This window comes from Convolutriloba macropyga, unplaced genomic scaffold (assembly GCF_964194025.1).
Source record: "Convolutriloba macropyga unplaced genomic scaffold, txConMacr16.3 SCAFFOLD_3640, whole genome shotgun sequence".
Classification (NCBI taxonomy): Eukaryota; Metazoa; Xenacoelomorpha; order Acoela; family Convolutidae; genus Convolutriloba; species Convolutriloba macropyga.
This window is the reverse complement of record NW_027449482.1, coordinates 19,192-25,000: the sequence shown is the minus strand read 5'-3', so window position 1 is coordinate 25,000 and position 5,809 is coordinate 19,192. Positions and strand designations below refer to the sequence as shown.

General features: G+C 41.1%; 2 pseudogenes; both read right to left on the bottom strand.

The window, feature by feature from the left end:
* Window positions 1-1,233, bottom strand: part of LOC142355066 (large subunit ribosomal RNA) — a pseudogene marked incomplete at its 3' end in the record, with an annotated part of 2,576 nt that extends 1,343 nt beyond the window's left edge.
* A 1,683-nt stretch (window positions 1,234-2,916) lies between these two features.
* Window positions 2,917-3,068, bottom strand: LOC142355065 (5.8S ribosomal RNA; annotated as a pseudogene).
* Window positions 3,069-5,809: the final 2,741 nt, after the last annotated feature.

The window sequence follows — 5,809 nt, the reverse complement described above, 5'->3', positions numbered from 1 at the left end:
GAGCAAGTAGTTAGGCGCCTTAACCCAACTTTTGGTTCATCCCACATCGCCGGTTCTGCTTACCAAAAGCGGCCCACAAAAAGCTTGCATTCATAGTCCAAGTGCAATTAAGTCACAAGGACATCTCACCGATTTATAGTTTGAGAATAGGTGAAGGAAAAATTTTCCCCCATTCCTCTAATCATTCGCTTTAACCGATGAAATTGCTTTGCGAAGATTTTTCAATCTTGCTCAAGCTTTTGCTATCCTGAGGGAAACTTCGGAGGAAACCAGCTACTAGATGGTTCGATTAGTCTTTCGCCCCTATGCTCAGGTCAGACGATCGATTTGCACGTCAGAACCGCTTCGGGCTTCCACCATGGTTTCCCGTGGCTTCGCCCTGCCCAAGCATAGATCACCATCTTTCGGGTCGTGTGCTACTTGCTCTGGATCAGTCATGCAATAAGAGCAAAACCGTCCGTGGTTGCGGGACACCGAATCGGCGCCCTCACCACACAAAGTAGTGCAATTCATAAAAATTACACTGTTCACTTTCATTTCGCGTGTGCGCTTTCAATGAGCGACAACACTTGCAAGCAACTCACACTCCTTGGTCCGTGTTTCAAGACGGGCTGTAGAGAGCATTGAATAGGAAGTTGAGGTCAGACAGGCAATCAAGATCAATTTATCTCATTTTGTTTAGAATCAACAAGAAGAATTCCGAGGAAAACTTCTGCTCGATTCATTAACAAGATTTGCCAAAAGACGACAACTACACTACTCGGTAGCCGAGAATATAATATCAAGGCATTGAGTATGGTAACGCTCACTCCAGTTCCCCTTCAACAGTTTCACGTACTTTTCACTCTCTCTTCAGAGTGCTTTTCAACTTTCCCTCACGGTACTTGTTTACTATCGGTCTCGCTTTATAATTAGCTTTTGGAGAGACATATCTCCAGCTTCGAGTTGCACTTTCAAACAACTCTACTCATAGGAATGAGCCATTATGACTGGTATCGAAAATGACCTTTACAGGATTTTCACCTTCTTTGATGCTACTTTCCAGTAGACATCAGGACAAATTCACCAGTCTAGCATCAAACCATACCGGACACCGAGAAATGTTGCCATTTCTCTTCCCGATGAGCTTTTCCCTGTTCATTCGCCATTACTAAGGGATTCTCAGTTGATTTCTTTTCCTCCCCTTACTGATATGCTTAAGTTAAGGGGGTTCTCTCGCCCAATTCAGGTTATGTAGTTGATTGTCTCTTAATTGGTTCACTGACCAATATGAGACAGAAACCGATTCAGCAGTTTTGTTCGCTACTACTATCAAACACAGGTCGAAGTTTCCATTCAGTCATTAATTCCAACTTTCAAATGTTGTTGTTTCAGCTTTCGCTTACTAGAAGCAACATAATACTCGCTGCAATACAGACCTCGGGAAACCCTCACCGTGAATAAGGTTCACTCACATATTTCACTACATTTTGCGTGGGATTGGAGATGAGGCTACTCGTTCTTGCTCAGTACTAGGCTGAAAATTAACGAAACTTCGTTACAAACGTTCACATGTTGATGTTTCCGCTTTCGCGTACTCGAAACAACATAATACTAGTCTTTGTAATTTAGTTTCATAATTTCAACTGTTCTCATGCAGAATTTTTGCTCATTCTTATCCCAAATTTTGACCTGGCTACTAGTTACACTCCTTGTACTTATTGCAAAATGACCACAAATTTCAACAGCTTTCACATGTTGCTGTTTCGGCTTTCGCTTACTACAGTCAACATAATACTCGTTGCAAATTAAGTGCTCGGCATCTGCAATTTTCCAAAGACGAAGTTTCGCCAGTTCAATTTTCGCTCGCCAATTATGGCTACTAATTCACACGGTACTGAGCTCAACAACATTAAATTTGTTCAGCAAGACTTTCACATGTTGATGTTTTGGCTTTCGCCTACTAGAAGCAACATAATACTCGTCTTGTTAGCTCATTCAATGAGAATAGCTTTTCCCGTTGAGAATTTTTGCCTTCAATTGGCGTTGTAGTGAGTTTGGCTACTCAGATCACCAAATACTTGTGACAATTCGAACCAGAAATGTTTTCAATTTTCACATGCTGATGTTTCGGATTCAACCTACTAGAAGCAGCATAATACTTGTATTCAACAATTTCTGTATCAAATCCCAGTTTTCTCTGGTGCATCTTTGCCAAACTATTCCAAACTGCCTGAGTCTGAATACCAATTACAGGTACTAGTAAATGCACGTTACTAAGGACTATATAGTTCTAGGTTACTGTACACAACGACGTTCACATGTTGATGTTTCAGCTGCCGCTTACTAGAAACAACATAATACTTATCGTGCATACCTTTCCATAACTTGTCCTTTTCAGATGCATTAGTTTCCCTTTGTCTTGGCTTCTACAGTCAGACTGGCTACTAGTAACAGCACAGTACTAATCACATATCGTTCTACAGTTTGCAGACAACTTTCACATGTTGATGTTTCAGCTTTCGCCTACTAGAAACAACATAATACTCGCTGTATACATTTGTAGTTCTCTATGTAACTTTCATGTGAAGAAGTTTCGCCAGTCTTTTTGACTGTCTCAAATCTGAGTCATGCTTAGGCTACTAGTTGCTTCATAGTACTTATCGCCTCGAGATCATTGAACAAAACTTGATTTTCACATGTTGCTGTTTCAGCTTCCGCTTACTAGAAACAACATAATACTAGTCTCATTAAGTTCCGTCTCTTTGCAATTTTCTTATGAAGAAAATTCGCCATCACAATGACTCCAGCAGTTCTTGATCAAGGAATGCAATCATTGATCAGAATGCTATTATTTGAATCGGTTCTGCTTTAAGTGTTCCAATTTTATTGGAAGCACCAACAATAGAACATCAATGTGTTCAATCGAGAGTTATATAACCCTGAATCGGACGCAGTCAACAGCCGAAGCCGAGACCGCCTTTTGCGTTAGAGAGGTCGGTAAACAAATCTTGCGATTCATACCGAATTAACACATATAGCTGTGCTCCTCTTCGTAAAGCGAGCCAAGTGATCCCCTGTTGAAGGATGTATTTGGACCAATCTAGTAGCATTTGGTTTCCAACAAGCTCTCCCAAGTTAGCTTACTTATTGGGCTTTTCAACCAATTCGGTTGGCTACAAGCATCATCAAAGTACTAGCCACAGTTTGATCGCAAAATTCTACGACTTTCACATGTTGATGTTTCGGCTTGCGCTTAGCCTACTATAAGCAACATAATACTAGTCATATCATAGAGCGTGATCAGCTTGTGACGTTCTCATGATGAAGTTTCACCAACAGTGTCTCACTTCGAGCTTAAATCCAGCTACTAGTAACTACACAGTACTGACTGCAACGATAACTTTTATCTATACCTTTCACATGCTGCGCTTTCGGCCAGGGCCTACTAACGTCAACATAATACTCGATATAAACTTTTGTTCATGATGCAGCTTCCCCATGCAGAAGTTTCGCCTTCAAATGCTCTCTTGGCCATATGACGTAAGAAAAGGTTACTAGTAACATCACAGTACTAGCCACAGTTTGATTGCAAAATTCTACGACTTTCACATGTTGATGTTTCGGCTTGCGCTTAGCCTACTAGAAGCAACATAATACTAGTCATATCATAGAGCGTGATCAGCTTGTGACGTTCTCATGATGAAGTTTCACCAACAGTGTCTCATTTCGAGCTTAAATCCAGCTACTAGTAACTACACAGTACTGACTGCAACGCTAACTTTTATCTATACCTTTCACATGCTGCGCTTTCGGCCAGGGCCTACTAACGTCAACATAATACTCGATATAAACTTTTGTTCATGATGCAGCTTCCCCATGCAGAAGTTTCGCCTTCAAATGCTCTCTTGGCCATATGACGTAACACAAGGTTACTAGTAACATCACAGTACTAGCCACAATTTGATCGCAAAATTCTACGACTTTCACATGTTGATGTTTCGGCTTGCGCTTAGCCTACTAGAAGCAACATAATACTAGTCATATCATGGAGCGTGATCAGCTTGTGACGTTCTCATGATGAAGTTTCACCAACAGTGTCTCATTTCGAGCTTAAATCCAGCTACTAGTAACTACACAGTACTGACTGCAACGATAACTTTTATCTATACCTTTCACATGCTGCGCTTTCGGCCAGGGCCTACTAATGTCAACATAATACTCGATATAAACTTTTGTTCATGATGCAGCTTCCCCATGCAGAAGTTTCGCCTTCAAATGCTCTCTTGGCCATATGACGTAACACAAGGTTACTAGTAACATCACAGTACTAGCCACAATTTGATCGCAAAATTCTACGACTTTCACATGTTGATGTTTCGGCTTGCGCTTAGCCTACTAGAAGCAACATAATACTAGTCATATCATAGAGCTTGATCAGCTTGTGACATTCTCATGATGAAGTTTCACCAACAGTGTCTCATTTTGAGCTTAAATCCAGCTACTAGTAACTACACAGTACTGACTGCAACAATAACTTTTATCTATACCTTTCACATGCTGCGTTTTCGGCCAAGGCCTACTAACGTCAACATAATACTCGATATAAAATTTTGATCATGATGCAGCTTTCCCATGCAGAAGTTTCGCCTTCAAATGCTCTCTTGGCCATATGACGGAACACCAGGTTACTAGTAACATCACAGTACTAGCCACAGTTTGATTGCAAAATTCTACGACTTTCACATGTTGATGTTTCGGCTTGCGCTTAGCCTACTAGAAGCAACATAATACTAGTCATATCATAGAGCTTGATCAGCTTGTGACATTCTCATGATGAAGTTTCACCAACAGTGTCTCATTTTGAGCTTAAATCCAGCTACTAGTAACTACACAGTACTGACTGCAACAATAACTTTTATCTATACCTTTCACATGCTGCGTTTTCGGCCAAGGCCTACTAACGTCAACATAATACTCGATATAAAATTTTGATCATGATGCAGCTTTCCCATGCAGAAGTTTCGCCTTCAAATGCTCTCTTGGCCATATGACGGAACACCAGGTTACTAGTAACATCACAGTACTAGCCACAGTTTGATTGCAAAATTCTACGACTTTCACATGTTGATGTTTCGGCTTGCGCTTAGCCTACTAGAAGCAACATAATACTAGTCATATCATAGAGCGTGATCAGCTTGTGACGTTCTCATGATGAAGTTTCACCAATAGTGTTTCATTCGAATTGGTTCTGCTTTAAGCTCTCCAATTGTTTTGGATGAACCAGTTTTGCCCTTCGAAGCCACTTTTGTGAGCTTTTGTGGGTCTTTACCAAGAGGATATACCTCAAGGCCTCTTTCAATTCCTTTAAGTTCTTTCAACTCCTTTACAGTTTCTAGGTTCACATAGCTGCAAACCTTATTTCTAGTTTTAAGTCTGGCCAACTTGGGGAGAGTTGGTGCAGACCGTGACCAATTCTAGTAGGATGCCACAACAAGAATGTGATCAACTTAGCTTGTCGATGAACCTGCCCCACATTCAAACAACTCTATCGCCTTTTCCTCGTATAGTTATATGCGAGGGCCTCTCATAGAGAGCGCTGTTAGCAACCTTTTCCACATAGACGATAAAGTTGTGAGTGTTTTGCACATGGCTGTTGTCATCACCACGTGACGAGTCAACTCAGCTTGACTCTCTACACTCCGACAAGCTTTGCACATACGCCTTTAGTTCAGTATGTGTCTTTAATCTGACTCCGGTGCCTCAAGCCGGAAAAATTGTCAGATTATGATCATTATCGGTTAGTCATCCCGATGCAAGATCGTATCGT